The sequence below is a fragment of the Ambystoma mexicanum genome, chromosome 10 (genome assembly GCF_040938575.1).
Source record: "Ambystoma mexicanum isolate Mex_15411 chromosome 10, UKY_AmexF1_1, whole genome shotgun sequence".
In the NCBI taxonomy this organism is placed as follows: Eukaryota; Metazoa; Chordata; class Amphibia; order Caudata; family Ambystomatidae; genus Ambystoma; species Ambystoma mexicanum.
Genome location: NC_090932.1, coordinates 744,301,765 through 744,329,257, shown reverse-complemented (window position 1 = coordinate 744,329,257; position 27,493 = coordinate 744,301,765). Strand labels below are relative to the sequence as shown.

At 42.1% G+C, this 27,493-nt stretch overlaps 1 protein-coding gene across 1 annotated transcript in view; it reads left to right on the top strand.

Annotated features, from left to right (window-relative positions):
* The first annotated feature begins 4,172 nt into the window (after positions 1–4,172).
* The window catches only part of LOC138493227 (P2Y purinoceptor 13-like), a 55,140-nt gene continuing 31,819 nt past the window's right edge, over positions 4,173–27,493 (top strand). The window contains exon 1 of the mRNA XM_069620372.1: positions 4,173–4,281. The gene's annotated coding sequence lies outside the window, so the exon portion shown is untranslated. The remainder of the gene's footprint in view (positions 4,282–27,493) is intronic.

Here is a 27,493-nt window from a genome sequence, read left to right as displayed (position 1 = left end):
TGTATATGCGCATTAGGGTGAGGGGGCATGGGTTTGATCTCGATTTTCCCTCTTCAGCCTCATTACGAGTTGGGCGGTATTCCGGTGGTAAATCCACCAAAATACTGCCCAACGGAATTACTGTTACTGCCACTTGGTCCAGTGGAAATTACCATGAGATTAAAAGTGGTGGTGACGGAGTTAATCCCCATTTTTTGACAGTCCATTGGAATGTATGGGACATTTCTGGTGGAATTACCACTGGCAGAATTGTGGTAATTCCACTAATTTTCATCCGAAAGTGGGAGTATTTACCTCCAGCATGATGCTGGAGGTAAATCCCCCTCTCCAGGGCCATACTCATAGTATGGTGGTGCAGAAGAAATTGTGGTAATTCCGTAACTGCTAATTGTTTCCTGCACCGCCATACTTGTAATGAGCCCAAAAGTGTTCCATGTACTGTGACTTCAAGCTCCAGCGTGCAGAAGCTCCCTTCTTGCTCACATTCGCAATGCACTCTGTGAATTTCTATTCCAAGTTACAACATGCAGTAGTTCTCCTTATGTTCAATTTCCTGATGTCCTCGAGAAACTCTGAATCCAGGTTTTAACATGTAAAAGTGCATATTTTTTTCAGTTTAGCAACACACTCTAGAAACTCTGATACCAAGTTCCAGCATGGATCTCTTCTCATTAGGTTCACTTTTTCAATGAGATCTAGAAACTCCAACCCCAAGGTCCAGTGTATAGTGGCTATGTTCACTTCCTCAATGCATTCTAGGAACTCTGACCCGAAGAGTCAATATTCAGCATTTTCATTATGTTACTGTTCTCAACTGTTCACTCAAACAGAGTTCAGTCTTGAATTGTTTTCCTTTTTCCAATGGCCTTCTCTTGGTTGTTTGTTTGTTTATTCATTTACCTGTCTTCTCTGTATTATCCTTTCGCACTATGTTATGGGCCCCTTCTCTCACATTCGCCCCAGCAGAGTCTACTGCTCTATCTGTGTCTCCTGCGATATGATATAATATATGATATATTATTTGTATCACACTCATACATAAGTGTTTCAGAGCGCGATGAGGGAAGCGAGGGGAACAAGGGAGGACAAAACAATGATCTTACTAGAACGAGAGACATTGAGAAGGCGCAACTGCCATGGAGAGGGAAGGGGGAAAGTGCAAGGAAGAGGGGAAAATGGTAAGTGCTGAGCACGGGATACAAAAAAAAACAAGGTAGTGCAGCCACAAGGTGGCAAGGGCAGGTATTGAGCTCAGATAAGGGGTGTCTGGTAAGTGCAGATAGGGGACTGTAGGGTAACAGATACAGACCAAAGCGCAAGGGTTGCCTGGGGCAGTGCTGGTGAGCGGCTGGGAGGGCATGGACCTGACCCTGAAATCAGTGATGCTTTCCTTCGCACAACTTCCTGTCAGGACAACTCCAAGCGGCTCCATTGGGCCTCAGGGTCTGGCATCACTCCCCCTCCTTTCACTCTCTACTGTTTTATTTTTCATTCTGAGCTACTCAGGGGTGTTGCTAGGTCTGGAAAAGATCTGGGGCTATGCTAATGTCAGGACTGTCGGGATTCGAGGTAAGCTAGCCTTTTGGTTGTAGCCCCTGAGGTTGCATCCGGGGCTACATCCAAAAGACCCAGGGCTATAGTCCCCTCGGTATCCCCTAGGGTCTATCCCATCCGGACTGCTGCTGGGGAATTCCATGTCTGACATCTTCCAACTCTTGCAAAATCCGGTACTTTCTTAATGCTACATGGTCTTCTTCTCAAATGTTCGTGCATACATCAGTCTTGGTTTTCATGTGTAGATCAAGACAGCTGTCTTTAAGGCCAATCTTATTTTCCTTCTGGTCTCAGGCAATGTTATGTAATGATACTTCCTATTCAGTGCACCACTTGATGATTTGGAGGGCACTTGATTACACCTCCTATAGAATAGGTCGTTTTGGCATTGTTCTTTATGAAATGAAGTGCTCTTCCATATTGTCAAATGGAAGCCATGATTGCCTAGGCACTGATACAATGTATGAGATCCTAAAAAGGATCTCAGTTAACAGGGTCAGCCATTTTGTGAAGAGTCAGATTCAACCCCAAGCCAATATGAAGGACAAATTTGCTGCGTAAATCCCTTATTTATTAAAAGTTCTCCCACAAAGATGTCTCTTCACATTGATTCCGCTTAGAGGTTATGACCCTGTTTTGAGCACGCATTGGTTTTCATTGTGGGTCTGTCAAACTTGAATTTGGCACATGATGTCTGGAGCACAATGTGCCACACTCCTGAATGGCGCTTCTCGAGGATCGTGCGTGTTTGCACTTTGTAGGCTTATTTGAACATGCAATTAAAAAACAGAAATACAAAATATTTTGGATGTGCTTTTGCAAATTGCAAAAAAGAAAGTGACCGGCCTGCCTGACTTAGACGTTGGCTTGTTTTGCAAAAGGGCATCCAGTTCAGCACACATATTATGTTAGAAGTGAACAGTAATTAGTAAGAGGAGTATAAAACTCTACTCTTTAACTCAGCTGGTTAACTGTTTTTTTGAAATGGGTGCAATCCCTGTGTTTCTGTCCCTCTGCTGTATTGTCCCTTTGGTGTGCTCTGAGGCCTACGGGCATGTAGCCCTTCATCAAGAATTATAAATAAACAAATAAATAAATAATCTCGATAAAACAGACACGTATCTTAAGCTGAACTTTGCAACAGCTCAATTTCAGCAGGAGGTGGATATGTGTGGGAATGAGTGTATATATTGAATTGGGTGCTGTTTGAGTCAGTCAATCCAATCCATATGCACAGCCATCCTGAAGCTGACATTGGGGCTGGCTCTTGGTGCGCAATGGAGAGAATGACTATTCTTTTCGGGACTGGCCCTTTAACTCCAATGCAGAGAGTGATGTCACAACCATTCTATCCCCGCTCTATCCCGAATCCTGAGGCTGTTTGAGTGAGTATTTCTGGCTTAGTGTTACAAACATTTTAGTGTCTTCAGAAATGAAAGGATTATGGACTTAGTTATTCGAGCATTCAGCCCTTGGATCACATATTTGACAAATATAAAGATCTATGGCCGGTCTTGTGTCGCTAAAACATTCTTTGCAAAACAGCCAGGAACGTTGGCTGTTGTGATGAGCCTCCTTCCCTCCTCTCATAGTGGTATTTTGAAAGAGAACATGTCATGAACAAATTCAATCATCACCTAATTAACATGGTTCTTCTAGGTTTTGATAATGTGGTTTACTCTGCACCACAAGTGTAACATTTTCATGATGAAGAATTATAATACCAGAATTGATCATCAGCAATAAACATTGTACAGTTATCAGAAGAGGCTGTTTACGATGGTACAATTGCATGATTTCCTTTTTGATCATATTTGTGTTTACAAAAGAACACAGCCCCTGGTGATCGAAGTGAGTGGGAACGGTCGGGAGCGGTGTTCCACTACTTTTATTTTTTCCTGTTTACCATTCCTCCACTTTTTATGACCATATTCACCATTCTATACAGAGGATTTGTACATTCATGTCCTTGTGCAAGTGTAAAGCTTTAATAGGAGCCTTACTTACTGGTCACTTAGAATATTGTAATGCCCCGGCCACAACACCTTGTCACATGTTGCACAATGCATCCTACCCTCTCCCCTGCCGAGACCACAGTTCCACTACTTTTTTTGGTGCACTTCTACCCCTTAAAATGTCTATTTTTCCCCCTCTGGGTAGGCACCTCCCAACATTGGCTGGGCTGGCTCCGGCAAAAATGCACCCGACAGAGCGACTTTCAGCCACATTGAAAGAGACACAGAAACAGAGAGACAAGAGAGCCAAATAGAGGAAGGGAGTGCAGAGAGCGTGTGAGAAAGTGGAAGCGGTAGATCGGCGCATGGTACACAGTGTACAGCAATGCCTGACAGGAATTAACATGTTTCACCCATCTGCAGGGATTCCCGTTTCTAATTGGGTGCCCACCACGCTTCAGAGGTCCAAGATGCCATTCTCTATGGACAGGCCGGATGCTGGCAATCGGAGAAGAGTCCCCAGTGGCCATGCATTTACCATGGGAACGTGACCACCGAGTTCCTGTTTTCTAGTTTACAAGGAGAATAATACGGCCAATGGCTTACAATGCATCTGCTTTCCGGAAATTAAAACGTGCTGAATTCGTATTTTAGTCTGACCAAAGGAAATGAGGAACCTTAAAAAGCTTTTAGTGTGTGAACTAAAAATCTAAACACCCCAATGTGGAGAAGAACCAGCACGACTCGACAACAGCTTCCAAGATTCACGCAGGTAATGGCACTGTCATGATATTTACTAAGCCTTTATTTTATACTCATCATAAACCGCACGCTGTCTAGAGAATTCCTTTCATAATGCATACACGTGACCTTCCTTTTCCAATAAATAACCTTTAGGTCTCCGTTGAATCGTATTCAAATCATGTTCCCGACGCCCTAGTCACAATTATGCTTTATTTCCAACTTTAAAAATAAATAATAAATAAATAAAATCACCTCGGTATATTGTATAAGGGTAAGAATCCTTAATAACACGACCTAATAAAAGATATGTTGTTTTCTGCCTACAACGATGTGTCAGCTACATTTTGAAACATAGCTTCAAAGCTTATAAAGCACGTGAGTTAGCTCAGTTGGTTAAGCACTGTTGTTGAATCTGTGTGTGAGGTTAGAGTTCCAAGGTGTGGCATACCTAGCTTAGCCGTTCATCCTTCCTGGGTCATTAAATGAGAGGTAATTTCGGTTGGGAAGTAATACTACGAGAAAATAATTGTTTATGTAAAGACTTTGGAAAAGTAATACAAGTATTGTTAGAAATGCTTTGATGTGTGCCCGGACCATTAATTCCCCTTCCTTTTCAGAATATGTAAACACTGTTCTTCTGGTACAACATCTGGTACATGAAGGGGAGAGGGGGTGGGGTAGATCAGTGACAGGGCCTGTTGGGTTCAGGAGGATGGCCAGCTCCATCCAGGGCACCTCTTCAGTTCCTGGTGTCCCATCTCTCATATTACTATTGAACTTGTAGGTTTTCTTTTAAAGAAAAAGAATGCATGAGCAAGAAATAATTTTGTGGCATGCTGCTGGCATGGAGGTTGCTTAGCAGCTACGTTTATTAGTCAGTGCCAGGCATACAGGTCCTCCTGGGAACAGCGGCGTGTCCAGACTCTTTTGACTAAGGTGGCCCAAGTGGGGCACTGACTTATTCAGGGTGGCATGAAGTACAAGCGCACACACACATAATGATCATAGTTTAGGATAATGGGGTGGCACCTGAGGAGGTCACTCAGATTCCAGGGGTAGAGTGTGCCACCCCAGGCCATTCCCTGGGCACGCCCCTGCCTGGGAAATGCTGGTGCTATCTGCATTTCAAGTAAGTCCACCTCAACTTTGAGTCCCCTGTGGCACAGTGTATGACCACAATGATGACATCACAGATTACACCGATGCCATCACTGATGGCGTCACTAATGACATCATACGACATCATTGATATCACTTTTATAATTCATTACATTTTGAAATATGACAACTCTGCTTTGCTACATACCAGATATGTATATATTTCATACTTACACAATACATTGTAGTCTGCTCTTATTTCTTTAAATGTAACATGCGGTATACAATTTTAAGTACATACAGACATTATAACAAAGAAGAACAGTACATGAGCATTAGGGTACTTTGGCAGGAAATCTGTTATATTTTAATACAAATTCATAATTTATCTACAAAAGAAATGGCAAAAAATATCAGCAATACAATTGATGTGTCTATAATTACATATTTACTTTCTAATCTTCATTTGTTTTCTATAAATATAATTATGTAGTGTGATTAACTAATTTGTTTTTGTTTATTAAACAAACTTCGAATGAGTAGATTCTATGTTACCACAATGCACACGGGAATGTATTTTCTTTTAAATGTGATTATTATTTATAAAACTTAACATTTACAAAAGAATATATTCATGTAATGGTTCCATGTGTTAATATCCTCGCAAAAATATTGCCATACAAAAATATCGCCATATTTTTGTGGCGATATTAAGGCATGGAACCTGCGGGGGACACCCCCACATTATTTTTAAAGGAGCAGGGGATACCCCCGCAACCCCTACTCCCAAAACCCCCAAAAATTATCACCCCCAAAAATACAAAAATATCCCCTATGGCCATTCCAGACAACCATATTTACAGCGATTTCTTTGGTGGGGATAATATGTAGTTATACCCATGTAATGCTATTACGGTAAGTAGAATTGTATATTTAAGTGTGACCAGAGATAGGTTCCTTTGGGCCCACTAGCCATAGCCTTTGGACATTGCCAGATTCCACGGCCTTCAGCCTTGGCCACCATATATATTGCACAAATGGGTTTCTTTGGGACCTACTAGCCATGGCCCTCGGCTGTGGCCAATGTATATGTTACACCAATAATTTATTTCCAAAGTGACTTCCCCCCTGACTAGTAGTTGTCATCTCTGCATGAATCATGTTTTCCCTCACTCCTTAGTCCTACAGTATTACCCTGGTATTTCCCTGATAATGTGAAAAAAATTAGTGAAAACCAAAAGCTCTTGCCCATCATCACAGGCACTAGCCATATGCCCCACTCCTCTTTCCTTGTTCTCCCCAACTGCCCTCAACTGCTTCTTCCCTCCCTAACCTTCTCCCAGTACCTGTGATGCATTTTATTTTCGGAGCGTGTCTTGCGTTATTGCTGTAGTAATCTTGTGAGATTCCCCCGGTATTCCCCCAATAATCCAAACATTTCTGAGCTATAACTGGCTCTCTAGACCACCCCCAACTCCTCAAATTCACACAGTGCCCTCCATCCCCCTCCCCACCTCCAACCTGATGCGATTGCATCTGTTTATCTCCTCCAAATAACTTTTTGAGCACTTTTTGTTTTCGCATTCCCCAGGTATTACTATGGTAATTGCATGCATCGAGCAAAACAAGAAAATGGTGGGATTTTATTTCTGAAAAGCCTCTATGCTGCAAAGCACCATTGGAGATGCAGATATGTTTTGGGAGCAGGGGCCACCCCATTCTCTGTCTAATACCCTCAAACCTGTCCCAGAAATCAAGTCAACTCTACAGGCCCAAGTTGTTTCTTATTTGGTCCAAATCCAACCAGCGGTTTTTGCACTTCGACCTTCCCAAAATTTGACTTTCTTTTTCTCTATGAGAAGATGAAAGGGAGTAGTGTTTTGTTTGCTTTCTTAATAAACTTTTCATTTTTAAACTAATCTTTCCCAAAATGCCCGTGGCACAAATTTTTGGGGGATGACATCATCCAAATTCGTCCAGCTAAATTCATCATGCAAGTCAAAAGTTATTATTATTATTTATTTGTTTCAGTTCTAAAAGAACATTTACAAACATCCCTACAGCCCCCCTTCCCAGCACTTGTCTGCACTTATCTTGCACTTGCCACCAGCTGGCCCTTATTATTTATCTTGTTCGTTACTAACCCTGTACTGCACTTTCCCCTCTCCCTTTCCCCCTCGCACTTTTCCCGTCCCCCCTACCCATGCACTTGCGCGATCTGAATGACACCTGGCCTAGTAGGATCGTTGTCTATCTCCCCTTGTTCCCCCCTCCCTGCCTCGTCGCGCCTTGAAACACCTGTGTATAGGCGCGTTACAAATGCCATATCATATCATATCAACAATGCATATACAATATTATCTCCTAAATACATATGCATACATACATACATAGTTTACATATCAACACACAATAGATAGGTGAAAAGTTAAATACATAACTCATTTCAAATTCCTTTTAATAAAAGATTAAATAAAATAGCATAAAATAATTGAATAATATCCTTATAGTGCACCATCCTAGGTACCAATCTTAAATTTAAAATACCAGCACAGTGGAAAACCATAGTACAATAAAATGTAATGAGATATTTAAAATGTATAAATGAATAGTTTTTTGCTTGTTTTCCTCTTATAAAGTAAACTGGCTAATAGTGTGTCACAAACTGTACAATGCAATATGCGGAGTCTCTGAGTCTGAGTTAAGACAGTAGTCCCAAAATTCTGTTGATTTAATGGTGTCGTTTTGATGCACGTATTGAACAAATGTATAAGTCCCCCCCAATTTTACACATTCTGTGAAGACGTGTCTCGTAGGCTCGATTATCTGTAGATTTTTACCAAGGCGAGATTCCCTTTTTTCTAGTGGCATTTTAGCATGTGCTCCCAAAAAGACCAATAAGGGTAATTGGTTGGTTCGCAATCTGAGTATTACATTTCAGACCACAGGGCTAGAGCTCTGAAGTAGGTAAGCTTGTGTTTTTAGCTATTGATGTGTGACATTTGATATTTACTTATAGGTCTGTAGTTTGATATATGTTAATAATTGTTAACCCAGTCGCACAGCTCGACCTTCCTCTTGAATCGAGCCTTCAGAGTAGCATAGTTTGTTCCTCAGTCGAAGTCTGGATACCACCCAAATTCTGAAAATAACTTTTCATTCAGGGTGTCGAACTTACAGCCTGCATCTTCCAGCATGAACAGGCTAACCCTTTCAATCAAGCCTAGGAGCGGACACTTTGGAGTAGACTTAGTTTTCAAATACAATTCACCTCTTTCTGCCAAGAGCTGGCCCTTCCTAGATACCAAACCCAATTCCAACCTTAAATACTCTACCGAGGCTGACAGGTCCAGTTTTAAAAAAAAAGCTGCCATCCAATTTGTCAAGCCAATGTAAGTCAGACATGGTTTTTGCTTCCAGGCCATACAACACCATAAGGCAAAAACTCAGTTGATGTAAGGGGATTATACCCTCCAGGGTATATCGAGGAGTCTGTCTTGCAAATTTGTCAGTCATGCTTGTTAACTGGTGGGCCTTCCTGTTTTTCGCCTCCTTAATATACCCATAATCTGCATGAGCACTCATTTCAAGACCAAGGTAAACATACTTCTTGACATACTCCAATATACCCAAACTCATCACCGTCCTACATGCTACCAACATTACCTTGGTTTTGTCCATATTAAGCAACAGGTTGTTATCCACTGCAAACTATGTAAGCTCCTCAAACATACCCTTTGCACCACTATAGGTGTGGTTGAGCAGCACTACGCTGTCCGCATACAACATGTATGGTACTGTAACACCCCCAATTTGAGGGCTACATCCAGTGTACCCTAGTAAAACGTGGTGGCAAGTTATCCAGATAGATGTTAAACAGCAGGGGAGCCAGCACACATTCTTGCTTGACTCCGCTGTTGATCGGCACCCAGGCAGACAAGGAACCAGTGTCACCGAGCATCACACGCCCCCCAGTGTTTTGATGCAAACCCTTGAGGCTGCACATTAGCCAGAGAGGACACCCCAGACCCTCCATCTTACACCACAGCTTATCTTGATTGATGCAGTCAAATGCATCACCTAAGTCTACATAGATGATATATAAGGCAGGCCTTCCGTTACTCACTGCCGCCTGCATCAACCTATCCAATGCTCTAAGGTTGTGGGCAGTGGCGCACCCAGAAAGAAACCCAGTCTGTGTGGGCTTAAGAACAGTATTTTCTTTGACCCATGCCTGTAGGGCCTTTAGAACAAAGGATACAAACTTTTTCCCAGTCACGTCCAATAGTGATAGCAATCTATAATTCTCAGGCAACAGCCTGCCCCCTTTTTTAAATACAGACACTAGGATTGATTGTTGACATGAGTTGGGTATTTCGTGTTAAAAGCAGACTCTGTCAAATAGTACACCGAGGACCCTGGCACATCCACCTGGATCATGCTTCAGCACAGCTTCAGCTAACCAATTTATTGGATGGTCAATTTAATATCGTCCTTAGTCGCTAGCAGCGGCCAGCCCACAAGACAACATTCCATGCCAGGCGAATATGGGAAGTTGCTATCTTCATCTCTTTTATGCCTTATCCAAGTTACTTCTCTTATTGGATTCACCAGTTTATTTAGTCTCTCGCCTTTGGCTAATGCCAGTATCTGCCAAATAGTCAATGCCTCACGTGTTCTAAGGGTGCTTATTATTTGTTGCCAATTAGTGTTCTTGATGGCTAGTATCCAATGCTTTAACCAATGTGTATACTCTAATTTGACGGCCTTGGACTTACTTGCCAACTCATCAACAGTACCACCTACCCTCATAATCCCTCTCAGTTTCTTTCTCTTAAGTTGCTTGGCATCCGGTATTGCAATATCAAACATATTAGTTTGTTTATTTTCTCCAACCACCAGATATCTTTATTTACAGGAGCCTGCTTTAGTGGGTAGAGTTTTTAGCCACTCCTCTATTTCGTTTGTACTTAATAATGTCAGACAGTGCATGTCTCCTACATCAAACTGAGAGAGAAGAGAGGTGGCTTTTTAAATGTGGCCAGTAGTTCAACTTGTGCAATTACCCGCAGGATTTATATCAATAACACTACAGCCTTGAGGTTTAATGATGGGGCACAGCCCTGTCATGGTCAACACTAATGTTGTGTGGCCGCTAATTGTGTTTGGAGATACCTTCCACCCTGTTTTCCAAACATGCATTGTTGGCAAGAAAATAATATAGTGTGGCTTCCCTACTACCCATAACCCAAATAAAATGGCCCGGGCAATCACCTTTAGTTCTTCCATTAAGTAGTGTGGTCCCAGTCATTCAGGAATTGAACCCACTGCCTGCCTTTGCTGTTACCTTTTTTCTGTAGCATGACAATTTTCTCATACATATTCTTGTAGGGAGGACACATTTCGTTGTCCATACAGCAGGCATAAAAGTCACCACCAAAACACAGTTAACTCATTGCAGGTCTTGCCAACACATCCTGCGTACATTTCCTCCAAATACACATGTATATCTTCCAAACCAGTGATATCTGGGGGATGTATAAATTCACTATTAACATATGGCATTTCTCCATATTCTCACCCAATTTCAACTCCATCGCCAATACATTACTGCTAGGAGTAGGGGCAGCAATGCTACAGGATGCCAGTTTATGGCTAACCCCAATAACGAAACCCCTGTATGCCCTACCATGTGGTCCTTCACCTGCGATTACCTGGTAGAAATGATAACTGTCGTAATGGACTGCAGAATCAAGCCAAATTTCTTGCAGGATAAACACATCATACTTGGTAAGCAGGCAAATAGAACCCTTGCTATCCAACAAGTGTTTATGCCCCCTAGTGTTCCAACTTGCAATACTATACGTTCATTTATTTTGGACCAAAGAACTTGGGAAACTACTCAAGTCACAGTTTTTGGGTGCCCATCGTAAGGTCTCACATTCGCACTGGGGCTTATCATACAAGACATCTCTTACCCCATTCAAGCTGGAATCCTCGTTCATGCACGTCACCTGGGGGTTAAATATTGTATTCACAAGAGTGGTGGTAAATTGCCATTTTTTTTTACCCCTTGCCGCCCCTACAGGTTGTTTACAACAAACCGTAAACTTGAGTCCCAACTTCAACAAAATCCCAGCACAGGCACATAACAGGGAAACCAACACTGGAGAGGTGTGTTCTATCAAAACCCAATTTGTGATACCATCCCATCTAGGAAGTACAATATACAGTAGGTCCTAACTACTAATAGTGGCCAACTAGGGGGATTTGTCTCCACATGGCTAATAAAAATGAATGATTAAGAAACAGGCTGTCCATCCTAGGGGACAGCTCTTCTATCTTTATCAGGTTGCACAGCGTTAGCTCTGGGGTATATTCACCACCTAGATTACCCTCCCTAACTTCATGGTCCCTCGAACCTAAAGGGTTCCAAAGAAGAGGCATGTTATCAAACACATTCCCCATGTTACACTTTCTCACATTGTGGTCTCCCCATGTCAGAGGATTTGAGGAACGGGGAGCAATGTTTTCGAATACTCTTTTATATGCAGGTGCATTATTTTTTATAAAGCTCTATTCTAGGCTCAAAGTGCATCGCAGGCATATTGACATTGACGACAGAGATAGGGGGCATGGGTATACCACTTAATGGGCCATGTTCCGAGTTCTGTACACTCTTATTACTAAAATGTATCCATTTATCTGAAGGCTCTGTCAGCTATGTTTGTCTCAGCAACCTGTCCCCCTGTTCTTTAGTGAATGTAGTTAAACAGGTATTGGAGGAACATGCTTTAGGGTCAAGTCACAGTACGCTCGATAAAGCAGTAGTCTTGTCTAAGTATACCACTCCCTTATGAGTTTTTCAGTCTGGCTAACGCCTTTTATTGCGCATATTCATTGTTCATCAGCGAGATTTCATTTTATAGGGCTCCCAGCACATCTTCCTCAGTAGCAGCAGCGATATTTAGTAGACCTTGAGGCAATGGAGATGAAGAGGGGGGGCAGCCACAGATTCCAGCTGTAACAGCCTATGATCCTGTGTATCTAATACATGTATAGTGCCACCCATACCACTTGTTTAATTATGTATGTCCATTTGATCATTAGTCAGGTTAGTCTGCTGGATAACCCCCAACTTCCGCTTGTAAGCGGCCATGGTTCAGGGTCAGATTGGCCCCTCAGCCTTTCGGCCCGTGGCCGGGCTGAAATCATCCCTAGGGAGCGGGGCCGGTTTCTGGCCATGCCTGGGGTGGTTTGGAAGAAAAGAATTTGAAAAACAAAATGTATTTTCCCAACTTTTCCTCCTGCTTAGGTGGATAAATGAGTACCAACACAGGTTGGGTGATATTGTATGCATATTTGTTCTATAAAAAAGAGCTTAAGCGTAAGTCCTATACAGTAACATATTATCATTTGGCCTTGGATGTCTGCTTGGATTCACAGTAATTTAGTATACTTAGGAACAATGCTATTTGATGCCACTTCCTGTTTTCTCAACTGGTGAAGGTTTGTGTTTCATCGCTTCCCGGGATGTCACTTTGGGGTAGGGGGGTTCAAATGACATCACTGCTGGTGATGTCATCAGAGCTCAAGGGTCGTGAGGCAAGGGATGGGCCACTTTTATTTGGGTGACCGGGCCTATTTCTTGTCCCAGTCCGACCCTGGCACGGTTGGTTGCATGGTTATGTCCAAATTACAATACAAAATAATTTCCACCACTTTCTCTGTGATGTTTTTTAATTCATGTTGTTCTGCAGCCATATTGGTGCAGAGTATGAATAAGGCATATATTTTGGGTAAAATGGTATTATGCAGGGTAGAGGATGTTACCTACCCAGTAAAAACATCTCTCATAGTTGTTGATCGGTCTGCATCTTCATGGTAGCTTGCATCGCACAAGGACTCTGAACTGGAGGCCAGAGCTTCCAAATTCAGGATGCCAGATAGATTCGAACCTATAATGTTGTAGTTTAGTGATGTAGGCCCCAAAGATTGGCGTTTCAAGTTTATGCATAAATTGAGCAAGGAGCCATTATTGTCAATAGAGGGTGATGAAGAAGGAATACTTGTGACAAAACCACCAACGGATTGGCTGTGAGCAGTAGGTCTGATTATGTTTCTGTCTCCAGAATTGTAGAGCCTACTATGTAAAAAAACTCAGTGATTCTTGGCTGTAGTGTCATAGTAGTTTCTGAAATGTCCATATTGTCTTTTTTTATTCTCGAGGTATAACACTAGTCTCCTCAAAATGTTTCATAGGGCACTGATTGCTTTTTCTCCACTTTTCTGTCCCACTACGAAGCCTCACTCTCTGCTTGTTGTTAGTTTTCATGCGGGCACAGATGTTAACCAATAACAGTTATGGAGCAGGATAAGTGCTGCGCAGGTGTACCATGGGAGAGAGTGGGCAATATGTGGCGTTACCCTCAAGGGGCCAGGCAGGGTTGTCCATCACCACAACCTAAATGAGTCGGTCCTAAACAGAAAACTCAGCTACAGGTAGGGGGCAATGTTACAATCCCTGAGTCCCGTACAGCAAGCCCAACTGTGTCCAGCCAGGATAACCAAGGTTCACCTCCTACCCCACTGGGAAATACAGGGGGCACTGGTAATACACTCCTCGCCACACTGCATGATGCTCCGTGTCGGGCTGCAACTTTTAATCTTCGAGTCACAGCACCATCATAGGAAGAAAAAGTAGACTCCTTACTCACCACAAAGCAATGGGTGGGGGGAAGAATCCTGGGTGCCCACTGTGGAAGGGGTGGTCACTGTACACAGGCCCTAGTCAGCATGCTCTGTATAGCAAACGTGGCCTCATCACACTTCCCACAGCTGGGCACAGCAAACACACTTTGCCACACTTAAATTTCACTACAACGCCAAAATGACTAAACAGGGACTCCGTGTGAATTTGGTGGTAAGCCACCACTTGCTATCTTCAACTCCACCCTGCTCCGTGCTGCCCAATACAGCAGCAGTCCAAAGTCAGTCCGATTAGGTATAACCTGGTTGAGAAAGTTGGAAGGTTGCACACATATTTGTGGAAAAGTCATCAACAATGAGCTCACTTCAAAGGACTCTCTTGTCTCTCTGTCACTTAGCCCATGCGTATGTAGATCTTGACTATCTAACCAGGCCACAGGGTTGGGTGGGATTCTGGGTGTACTTACTCAGCCCGACAAGCTGAGCACAGCTATCACACCTCACTGTTACACAGTGGCTGCTCCCCACTGCAACACCAACACCTGAGTCTTCTGGACCCCCGGGGGGGTGTAGGCATTGCTGGAACCCAGCACAATTATCGATTAACAGCTCCACTCTGAAGGACAGCATTCTCTGCAGCTCTTGATATTCAAAGGAAAGAACCTCAGTGTGTCTCACTGCGTCTTTCTGAGCACACGTATTCCACTGCTCATAAAGCCACACCAGAATCAAAACACTGGCTTATTACCAATAGAATTTTTGGATTTCCTATGTCTCATAGGTATCGCACAGTAATTCCTACTTCAGTCCTTGTTTGAAGTTTATTTACTTAACTAACCAGTGCTTCTTTGCAGACAATATTGCTAGTCTTTCATGTAGGAGCTAGTGTGAACAAACTGTCTTTGTTTCCAACTCTGGAGCAAGCCACATAAAACTGACCATGAGAAAAGCATGAATCCCATAGATCAGTTCCAGCTCTTTGAGTTGGAGCATTGAGATTGTGCAGCAACATTATTGGTGCCACGACGATCTACATCCGAAGCAGCCGCAACCACAACAAAATTGCAGTACTTGTAGGGCTAAAGCGTGTAATCTTGAAGTGCTGTGCCCGTACGTGTACGGCTGAAACATGTAAGCTTCGTATTGTTGAGATAGCATACATTCATCAACTTTGATGGGAAATGAAGTTTCTGTAATTATCATGAGGGATTTGCCATGATGTGATGGACATCGTCATTGTGGACACTATTGAAGTGACATGCACTGTTTCCTGTCACCTGCATTACTACTAAAGCACTGTATTGTGTAACCCACATGACTTTAAAAGTGAGTGCCGCTAAAGTCAGCTAGAATGCTGATAGTGTGGAAAGTTTTGGAACAATGATCTGCTGAAGTTTTCATGTACTGCTGAACTTTAGGAACAATGAACGTAGAACCAGGTAAGAACTACGGCACAAGCAACGATATGGCAGGGCTAAGCATTGTGCACTGCTTAAAAAAAGAATCAGAAAAAGGTATATTTGATACATGTTACATTGCCTATACCATGCAAGCTACCCACATGCCAAATTTCAGGTTTGTAGCATGTTGGGAAGTATGCTAAACATTACGAACAGACACACAGACATATCCACACATTTCCAATGTATATATATATTCAAGGAAAACACTTTAGTTGCAGGGACTTTAGGTGAGAAATGAATGCAACAAAACCCCTGAAAATCAGCCAAAGCCACTTTAACTTTGCAACCCCTGTTGCGCAGCCTATGACCACAATGATGACATCACAGATCACAACACTGATGACATTACTAATTACATTACAACAGTAACTGGCATTAAGTGTGGCCTTCAGTCATAGTCAGTGTTCATGGACAAATATATGTTAACACATGAATGGGTACTATTCATGGCCTTCATTTATGCACAGTGGTCACAACCTTCACCTATATACACTGAACATATTAAAACACTAAAAGGCTACCAACCATAGATATTGAGCTTTACCAGTTGATTCAGCTTTCAACCATATCCACTGTATATTATATACACTGATCAAGCACTAGCCATGGACTTAATAACAATACTGGCCAGTGGCCACAATATTTCGCTATGAGTAGCGTTGTGCTACTTTATATAATCAAAGGTCCTCCAACTATACAGAAGGATTTGGATACTATGTATCAATCAAGTTCGTTTTCAGAATCTCTGTACTTTCAGGTACTATTTCAGCTAACTTCTGAATTTCCCTCAAAGGTTTCAGTACCTGATTTATAGTACTTGTGGGGCCAAGGCTTAAACCAAAGTACAGTAATGCTATGTCCATACAATAGAAAACTAGTTAGCCCATCTGCGGCTTCATATCTACCACACTCTCTATGTGAGAGCATCTTCAGACCAAAGCTTAGAAGTTTTTGACTAAGACTTTTCGTTGCTGATAAATATGCCTGTACCTCAGCTGCATTGCACTTTTCAGCTTTTGTCATATATGCTGTAGCATAACGAGCAACAACTGTTGTATCATCAGCAATATACTGCACATCAGTATTTGCATTGCAGAGCTGAGCAATGACAGGATTATAATCATTAATGAATAGGCATTTCTTATCTCTTTATGAATTATAGGTATTTTTCAGTGACTTACCAGTAACATGATTTTGAAAAGATTACATCAAACCATTCACTCAACCAACTGGTGTCGCAGGCCTATGAAAGCGAAATCTGCACTGAGTGCAGTACTTGTCTTTACTTTTGTATTTTATCTTACAGTTCTTTCCACAAGAGTGCCTTTGAAATCGTTCCACCTTGATCCGAAGATCAGCATTCACATGCTGAACAGAAATGGAACAAGTAACATATTTGTCTATGAACTCCATCACACAGCCATCACTTTCTTTCCCATACTGAGGAGCATCCTTAACCCACAACAGCATATGCATATATGGAGCCCCACATGCCTGATACTCTTTCCTCTAAGAGAAATGTTCCACAGTGCCTAGTGGACCATTTTCTTTATTACATATAAAGTGTAACATGGCAAAACATCTGTGATTAAAGGACTGCAATACACTTACAGGGTCCATGGAACACAATTCTCCTGGGGTCATATGTTGTATGTCTTCTTTCTGTGGATTACTTTCACAGATCCATTCTGAAAGATAATCCCAACCATACACAGCACAATTTAAAGTCATTAACCAAGTTAGAGGGCCCAAGTTTCGGATCATGCATCTAACCTTGTAGTGTCTCCTGTACCAATATTCCTTGGTTCTTCTCATTGTAGCAAGACTAGTGTTAAGTTTACCCTCTAAAACATTTGTTCACCTGTTGCAGTATCTCACATGCAGAAATATTTTGAAACCTAGTTCTGGTCTAAAGTGTATGAGTAACAGCATAACAGGCAACAGCTTCGATGTCCAGGTCCCTTCAGCTTGGAATGCCCTCCCGGGATCTATAAGATCAGCAGACACTCTTGCTGTCTTTAAAGAAATGATGAAGCATCACCTGTTCAACCGTAAAACCAAGCTGAACATTCAGCCCTTTCTCTGCCTCCCTGCCCTGATCTTGACCCTGTAATGTCTCATCATGTCCGTTGTTGTATATTCCTTGTGTGCTCTGAGGCTCATGGGTATGTGGCGTGTAATAACAATTGAATAATAATAATTTTGAAAATTCACTTTCATACAATAAGTGAAAAATATATTCAACATTAGTGTGGAATCCGGAATCTTCAGAATACATTCTTGAACAATGATATTCTGAAGAAGAGATTGGAACCTTCCGATCATCCAGTCTTCCTCATGTACCATTAGGAAAAAACATAGGGAAACAACAAGCTTCTAACGTCTTTTCACAGACACTGATATTTGCACATTTCGTTGCTTTCTTTTGATCCAGTTCGAAACTGTCGCCCAAGACTTCACGTGAGTGTAGAGGATGAATAGTGTAATGTTCATACAAACTATTCCCTTCTGCAACAGATAGACTTTGGTACTGACCTTCACTGATTTTGTTTGTTGACCCAACATCAAGCATAGACAGGTCTGGCACAGTCAGACTGCCTTGTGCTCCAATAGAAATGCCAATGCATTTTTTACCTTTTAATATCTATGAGCTGTTGCCAAATGTTCTTATCTTTAGTGGCAACACCATTTACTAAAACAAACCAAGAATCAATGTCACGCTGCACTCCTAGAGTGTTGACATTTTCTTTCAAATTGAGAGGTAAATATACAACTTTCCCTCTCACTCCTTGCACTAATGAATTTCTAGCCAGGTTTGACATCTTTGTTTGCAATCTAACAATACCTTGGAAAGGATGAACAGTTTTCAATGCAATCACTTCAAGCATGTTCAGTTTTTTAAGGGCAACAGGAATATCAGGCAGTAACATGTCGTTCAAGACCCTTCTTTAAGGAATACTTGTTTGATTATAAACTCCAACACAGTGTCTACAAACATAGAGTGCCTCACTTGTGTCAAATCGTTTTTCTACAAACAAATACAGAAAAGTTATTTCCAAACATCTTGTAGACTGTGTGTAATTGTCTCCTCAGTGTACACTAGTTGCACTTGAGACTTATAAAAAACTGCATCTACAAGGTATGCAAACGATGCCAGGTCTTTCAATAGAAGACAACTTAAACATTGCAATATCTTTTTTATACTGTTGAAAAATCAGATCCTTTGAGTACACTGCCTGTAAGTATTTCATCTGCGTACACATACTCTTTTAAATGCATGATATTTATCATTTGCACCCAAGGAACAAAACTTTCTACAGTTCAAGTCAGAAGGGTTTGGTTTAAAAGTGCAAGAGACACAGGTGTTTTGCACTCATACAGTTTAACTAAAAGGTATCTCATTTTAGTACAATGTGCAACCAGCATCCGTATATGATGAAACAGACTCTTACATCTACATATATCAAGACAAGCTAGAGAGTGACTCAGAAGTCCTGTTTTTTCATTAACTTCACAGTAATCTTTTTTATAGCATCTTGATCTGCCTTTGAACATTATTATTTGTGTGTAAAACTTCCAAACATCTATTTAAGATTTTACAAGAAAACCTATACATTTTGCACAAAACATAGCACGTTCCTATCTCACGTTGCTTTTTAGGTTTTATTCTAGACTGATTAAACTTTCAATTTCTGTATTATCAGAATTTAGGATTTCTTCTTTTTTTAGAAATCACACCATTTTGGACTTCATAGCTATGTCCACTCTCTTCATTAGCAAGGGGCACATTCTTTCCGTGAATGAAACTCTCCTCATTAAAACATCTTTCTGTATGAGAAGTATGTTTCACTAACCACCAAACACATCACAAAAGTTATCATGTTTTAATACATGAACTGTTTCTATATTTCTATGGAATGATGTAGTCAGCTTAAGTAATTTTTGAAGTTAAGTTAATACGAAAATAAACAATTTTCTTTTCATATGAAAAGCTTTATAATTATTACTTCTACTATGCATATCTAGGTTTTGGTTTCACACTTCTCCAAAGATTTGTAAAAACTCGAGAGTGGTACATTCTCCCATATATATATATATATATATATATATATATAAATCTTTATTCCTCTGTTTCAAATTGATAGTCGATTTGCTACATTTTCTTTAAAAAATATTTGGTGTTTACCAACTACTAACAAATTTGATAATTTTTTTGTTTTAATTACTTTAACTAAAACCATTGTGGTTGCTATTAATTTATTCAGTTGGCACATGTCCTATTTGAAATTGCAGACTTTCAAAAGTATCATAGATAACAGGTATTGTTGTATTATTTGCAGTATTTGTATCTACGGCTTTGAGAATGCTACTTTTTAAAATATTATATTATAAAACTTTACTTTCCTGCACAACATGCTTCCTTCTGGCACGTTGTTGTTGCTTACTTGATGACAACTTAGAAAAAAGCTGTAAAGAAAAAAAATAAGAAGGTGAAGGTCAGTGATTGTGTTCTTTTGTATTCAAAATATATGATATAAATTGTTGTTTATATTGAATGTATGCATTATATTTAGATTTGTATTGCGGTACAGTTACTAGGTATTACTTGGAAAGTACAGTTTTCCGTATATTATATCAGTTTTTTCTGAAAAGGTTTCAAGCAGCAGTACATATTTTACTATAGTTATATATGAGAAAAATAAATGTCCCATATGAAATCTCCTTTCTTCTTTTTCTATAGAAATGACCTTGCAAATACCATAGTTGGTGCATATCCTTCACGTCATATATGCATCCCTTATCATGAACCGATAGGCTGCAAGACAAATGTACCCTATGATCCACACAATTAGCTCAGGTTACTTTCAGCCCTAGCATCTTGAAAATGTTCTATGCAAAACACAAATACATCACAAACTGAGAAATTCAGTTGCCATCCATTGAAACCATAATATGTTCATCTTATTTACACTACATAGAATCCTTCACACAAGTTCTCCAATTATGTGAGGATAATATACAAGAGATAGGTTCGCCTATTAGACAAAAGGCATTCTTTCACCAGAAAATTGAAAGAAGAGCACATGTCCTTTCTCTACATTCATTGTTCACTATAAACTGAAGGTGCAAAGTGGACATCTTAGTCCTGAGCACAGTAAACACGGCATACATTAGCATAACTTGTTAATTCACATTCATAAAGGTGTTACAAGATAAAATGTTACACAACTTTGGTTTGATGAACCAACCTACCATTCATGCATCTCTGGTGTGTCCTCAATTCATGAGGAAGATGATAAGGGAAGAGAGGTGCAAAGTAAGGCACTGCCAGTTAGTTGCTCCACCCAGTTCCAGTTTTTATGCCTTACAAGCCTCTACTTTAGGACTGTAGGCCTGCTCCAGGAACAAAACATTGAGTAGACTGCTGGTTACATGACTGGGCCAGCCCCATACACTTGCTCCATCCACCACCCATTTATTCACTCCTTGTTAAGCGCCATCATCAAAGGATGTGCAAAGACAAGCACCTCACCTGTTTGTACCTGTTCAGGCATCATAGGACCAATGGCCTGACCCACTGTCCTTTGATTCACCTACAAACAAATCACTACCACTGCTACTGTAAGTGAGAGGCCCCTAAAAATGCTGGTAAATCACCCAACAGAGTCCATAAAAGTACATCCCAGGATAGAATGAGACCAAGACCAAGTGAGAGTGATATCAAAGGCTTTTATCTAAAATGAGGGCAAGCAGAATCTACTCTGCTCACGCCGAGAGCGCTCTGCAGAAAATATGTTGCAATTTGGTTATATACAAAAAAAACATCATCAGCTGTGGGAAGGCCTAGGGGGCACAACAGTAATTGGGATTGGACACTAAGGGTGGACACCTATAGGTGCTATAGGGTCGGAGACATCTGGTTGGTCCAAGGGCACGTGATGAGACGAGGTACATATCGTTGTAGGCATACATTTCATTGTGGGGGTTCAGTGATTGAACGACCAAACATCACTAACTCTCTGTTAATCTCTGTTGACATCCAGATGGACTGGAGAGAATTGAGACCCCTTTGCGGTCTGGTTCTGTGTTGCACAATAGCTCAGGGCCTTTCAGAACACAATTTTTACATGCAGGATTTTAACACGTGGCTGGCTGTTTTACACTTAAATCACACTGGTTTAAGACATGCTATATATTCCATTTAACTAGGCACTCTCATCATAACAAAAAGGGAGACAAGGACTTCATCAAGACATTATCAAGAAATAAAACATATCTTTGACTCAAGGTTCACTTGTTCATAAAAATGCAGATTAGAGCTCTGGGTCTGTGGATGTGTCTTTGACTGGGAGGGTGGCTTGCTAGGAGTGATTAACTTATGTGTTAAGCCTACACAATGCTACACATGTATTTACATTTGAACTTATAAAAACATGAGGTAGCATGGTGCTGGTGTGTACAGATTTAGATTTACATTTGGTCATGTGTTGTGCTATTAGAAACTATTGCTATGAGCATTTCTGTATCATAGGTTAACATGCATCATGCTCCCATCCCAACATAGCGACTTCTAATTACACACGTGTATGTATTTATATTGCTCACTCATAGGCCCACTAGCCCACCATTAGGATTATACGACCTTGCATAGGAAAAAGGCACGCTTACTTTGATCATATTAGAGCAAAAATAAGCACACAGGCTCAAGGGTCCTTTTAACTGTTGGCTCTACCCTAGAGGGTACTGGGATTATGTTTTTATGGCATGGGTCTGTCGGGTGTGGGGCAGATTTATAGAGACAGATAGCTTTTGCTCTGGCCCCTGCTCTGGGCTGTATCTGGGTCAGTGAAGTGAGACAGAAGGCAGAAGACACAGTGTGGATTTTGTTGCATTCTCGCAGCCAGCCTTCTCATGGGAACTGAGCAGTTGTGGAGATGGCACAGGGAGGAGGTGGGGGGAGGAACTCACTCGCTGTGCGCGCCTGACGGGGAGAGCTGCAGGCTTGATTGAAAACTCCACGGCTGTTTTAGCATAGCAAAATGGAGTCAGTGATTTGCAAAATGCAGTCTTATTCACCCCTGGTTTTATACTGTTATAAGGGGTGTTTGCAAAGGGGCACAGTTCCTAGAGGTATTCCCGCACGAGTGCTCCGGGGCCAGGGTCCTGAACCCAAAGCAGCTGTGGCTGGGCCTATCCAGGAAGTGTAGGAATAGGGGAGGAGGGGTTCAAAATGCCCCCTCTTCCACTCATTCCCCCTTCGTTACTTAAGTAAAGAATACTGTAACTATCACAATCTCTTCCGCTCTTCCTCTACCGCTGCTGCTTCATCCCACGCAGGTGTCCCTTTATTGGCATTCATGCCCTGCATACCGCTCTGAGGCTTTCCCCCTCCTAGCATAGTTATCGGTGGTACAGGTCATATATTTGCACCCTCCCTCACCCTCCAGGTCCACCCATACTTCCTTGTACCATTGCAACTCTCTAGGTTCTTTTATGGTGGTGTGGTATAGACTATACACTCGGTGCACCGTGTTATATATTGCAGTATTCTATATTTGGGCTCTGAGCTGTCTCTTGTTTGCACCTCCGCCTCATGTCTGATTTGTGCCACATCATTTCCCGTCCCATATTTACCATCATCAGTGCACCATTTGGTACTGCATTTGCGCAGCATCGGAGTCCCAATTGACACACACAAAAAACAAGGAGCAAAAAGACGATGAGTGGTATGAGGAGCTTTACTGTCATTCCGAGCCAGGAAGGTACCCATAAAAAAAGGTTGTCGAACCAGGTGCTGGGCTGTGCCCCTCCTTCGTCCTTCATCCGCTCGCCGTGCACTGGTGCTATCACATGTGAGAGGGAACCGTTCTCAGCGTCTGCAGAAGGTACAAATGTGCAACATGCACTCCTGGTTTTTTGGCAAACACCTCCATTGATTGCTGTTAGTAGATCCAACACTTATTGATTCTGCATCGTCATTAATCGCAAGGCTCTGAGTTCCACTTTGATGACATTGAACACTTCTTCAGTGTCGTTGGCCAATTGGATGAGCTCCCACCTTGTGATTTGGAACCACTTGGCATTCGCTCTCGCCTGGATGCTGGGAACGAGGGATGCGAAAAATGTCTCTACGGAGCTGAACAATCGAAATCGATCTGATATTTGGGCCAAAAGTTCTGAGGACTTGGCTGAAATGTAGTTTGAGGATTGCTTCTTCCTTTGGAGTGGATTTTGTACACCTTCCTTGTCTATGGCATACACAGGAACCGTTTCAAGCGGTGTTGGGGATGGTTCCTCTTGGACTGCCGCATGTTTGCTTCCTTCATGGATGTGGCTCTCAGGGATCACCATTAGTGCAGAATGCAGTGTCGCCAGGGAACACGTGCCTCGCCATGATTGTGGGAGATGCAGGTATGCCATGTTGCCGCAAACCCAACATGTGTGCATCATTGCAGCTGTTCCCTTTTTCATGTCAGGTATTATGAGAGTTTTGCTGCAGATTTTGTTTTCCCCCATGTCCCTTTTCCCTTCCCCATGGAAGCACAGTTGATATGAAATGTTTTTCTGCAGCTTGAAGGGTTTCTCGATGGCGGTGACCCACGTGATTTTGCTTATGTGTTCAGTCCATATGGGAGCGCATGTTCTCTGTGCCCATGAACATTTCTCTTCAGATAGCCCTCGCAACGCTTCTGCTTTGCACAATATCTCTTCCTTCTGCCATTTATTGTCCACATGCAATGTCCCCTTTATTACCAGAAAAGGCTCTTTTACACAAATCAATCCTTGCGGCCGGGAGTAACATGTCCGCTCGTTCTGCAGAAGTTCAAATTAAACTGTGTGTGCTTGAAAATGATTTTTAATTTGGCACAGTGCAAGATGTAGGAGACATTGGGCCTCTGCAAATTGAATTTCTTGTGGCAGTAGTAGCTTGGGAGTGCCTGGGGCATGGTGTATAAGTGAGCACACATAGCAACTCTCATTAGTTGTTTGTTTTGCCGTGTTGCTCATGTCTGCATACCACTTATTTGTCTGGTGGCGGTGCTGGGGATCATCGACTGTGTCTAAGCCGAATTTATAGTGGTCTTCCCAACTTTCCCGTTGTGTTTCCCTCTTTTTCCTCTTGGGCTGGCCTCCCTCAGTCCCCTGGCCCTGCCTGTCACTCTCCTTCCCTCCCCATTCTGTAAATAAACTGTAGTAAGTGCTTGCCACATGTTAATTCCTATTACCCCCTTCTCTGGTGGTTGGGTTGTTGGAAGTTGCCATTTCTGGGATCGCCATAGTTGTTGGATACGGGGAATTCTGCACCCACATGAGTTCTGAAGGGGTTCTGTCATTCATTGTGTACACTCTGAAGTGGGAGTCATTTATATACGGGGACTATGGGGTGGCTCGCATTGTTGTGCTATGTGGAACACTTGTACTATTATGCTCATCCTCGGGAGTCCTGTGGCCCCAGATTAACTTGGCGCCATCCCAAATTAGATGGGTTCCTGCCTTAATTGTTTCTAGGCCCACACCTCCCTGGCCAACATCAATTGAGATATATATGCGATTATCCAATACAGGAACAGGCCAAACAATGTTGAAAAGAATATTACTGCACACACAAACAACACACAGACATATGAATAACTAGGATAACCATATCTTCTCTGTCTATTTCTATCTACACTATCGTTCGCTGCAGCTGGGCTTCATCCATGCCCTTTGAGGCTCCTAATAAATAAAATATGAGCAGTTGTTAATCAAGCATATTAACCGCGTGCGTTTTTCACAGTCATTATTTGGTATATTTTGGTATATTTTTCGGGTCATGATTATTTCTCTTTACCATTCATAGTTGAGTCTCATTATCATCCTTGTATATACACATTCTTTGTCCCTTCGAATCTTTCCATTTCCCTCCCCCACACCTCAAGTCTGGGGGAAGGGAACTGAGGGAGGCAAAATACTGTCAGTTCGATCCATTGCTATGGGAGAAAAAATGCTATTATCATGCACATGTTCAACTGTATAATAAGACTGAAGGAATAAATATAGATAGAGAGAGAGAAAAATAGAGAGTTCATTGTTATCTCACTCTGTCATACAAGCACTAAAACATTATTACACTGTACAACTATTTACATGTTTTACCAATCCTGAGTTTTCTCGTGCTTTATATGGCACCTGTCCCTGTATACCTACACTTCTTACTTTCTACGTTTGTGTGCTACCCTCATCCCCGCCTTTTTTGGGGTCTGTGCCATCTAAGCTCCCATGGGCTCTATGCACATCTGTCAAATGTACCCAGTACTTCAGGCCCTGCACCTTGTCTGCCGTGGGCGTACAGTAGACCACCTTATATGGGCCATGAAATCTTGGCCCGTTCCATCTCCGCACAAAACTTCTTACCTATACCATGTCACCTGTCATCAACTGGCAGTCTGCGCTCTCGATAGCTGGCGTTACTATGTCAGTAGAGTTGCCTGTGTAAATGGGGGTGCTATTTGCTTGGCTATGGCTCGTGCCGCTCTTGTCAAATTTCTGAGATACTCATGGAATTCTTCCCCTAAAACAGTGGCGCTTCGATGTGCATATGATTGCCTGCGCAAGGGTGAGTAGGCTGTGTGCATCCTCCTACCTATCACGATTTCATGAGGTGACAGGTGGTGGTCCTTGCTGGGTTGTTTTCTCATTTCAGAAAGCGCCAGCGGTAAGCAACACATCCAGTTCTTTTTGAGTGTATGGCACAGTTTCGACAATCTACTCTTGAGCAATCTGTTCATTTTCTCCACCATTCTGTTCGATGGCGGATGATAAATCGGGCAGAGCTTGTGGGTTATGCCCAACATTGCAGTAATATGCTTAAACATGTCATTCACAAAGTGCGTTCCGTTGTCGGAACGTATGACGTCACAGATGCCCCAGCGGGGAAACTCCTCTCTTACTAAAAATGTTGTGGCACACCATGCATCTAGGTGACCGCAGGGGCCGCTTTCACCCACCGGGAAAAGGGGCACACAGCAATTATCAAATATCTCTCCCCGTTATACCGCTCTCCCATGTCTGCATAATCTATATGCAGTTCTCTAAAGGGCCCTTCAGGTTTTGGTAATGTTCCTCTGAGGGTTCGTAATGTCATGCCGGAGTTGTATGTTTGGCAGGTGATGCATTCTATTATTAGCTTTGTGACGTGTTCCTGTATTCCGGGGGCAAACCAATTTTCCTGTATATCTGCGATGATGTGTTGCTTTGCATTGTGAGCTGGGTAGTGTAACTGTTTAAATGCTACCTCTAGCAATTTTGCTGGCATCACTACCTTGCCAGTGTTATTTTGTCTCCATAGTAAATCTGTGGATTATTGGCTGTACCCCCTTTTTACCCACCTGTCCTTCTCTTCGCTGGGTGCATTGTGTTGAAGCTCGATTATCAGAGAGACTGGTAGCGAATTAAAGCCTTCTGGTTGTGTTTCCTCTACTGTCTTCTGTAGTATTTACTCACCTGTTGGGACTTTTGGTAAATAGGAGACTTCTTTCGCGGCAGCGTCCGCTGCTGCATTTCCCAATGAGATGACGTCATCACCTCGAGTATGGGCCTGGCATTTCACAACTGCTACAAGCGTGGGTTCTTTCAATGCACCACTCAACTCTCCTAAAAGTGCTGCATGTTGCACTGGGGACCCGTCTGCCCTTCGAAATCCCCTCCTTCCCCACCTCGCTAGTCCTCCATGTACTGTTTTCACCATATATGCAGAATCTGTATAGATGGCCACCATGCACCCCTTTGCGGTGTGAAGCACTTGTATGAGTGCTACTAGTTCTGCTGTTTGGGCTGGGAAGTGTGGTGGTAACCTTTTCTGCACAATTATTTCAAATTCCCCATCCTCCTCCCGAACTACTGCTGCTCCTACGTGTTTTTCTCCCATCTCACAATCTATGGAAGCAGACCTGTCTACGAAGTATATTTACTCTTTTCATGTGCTTTGGG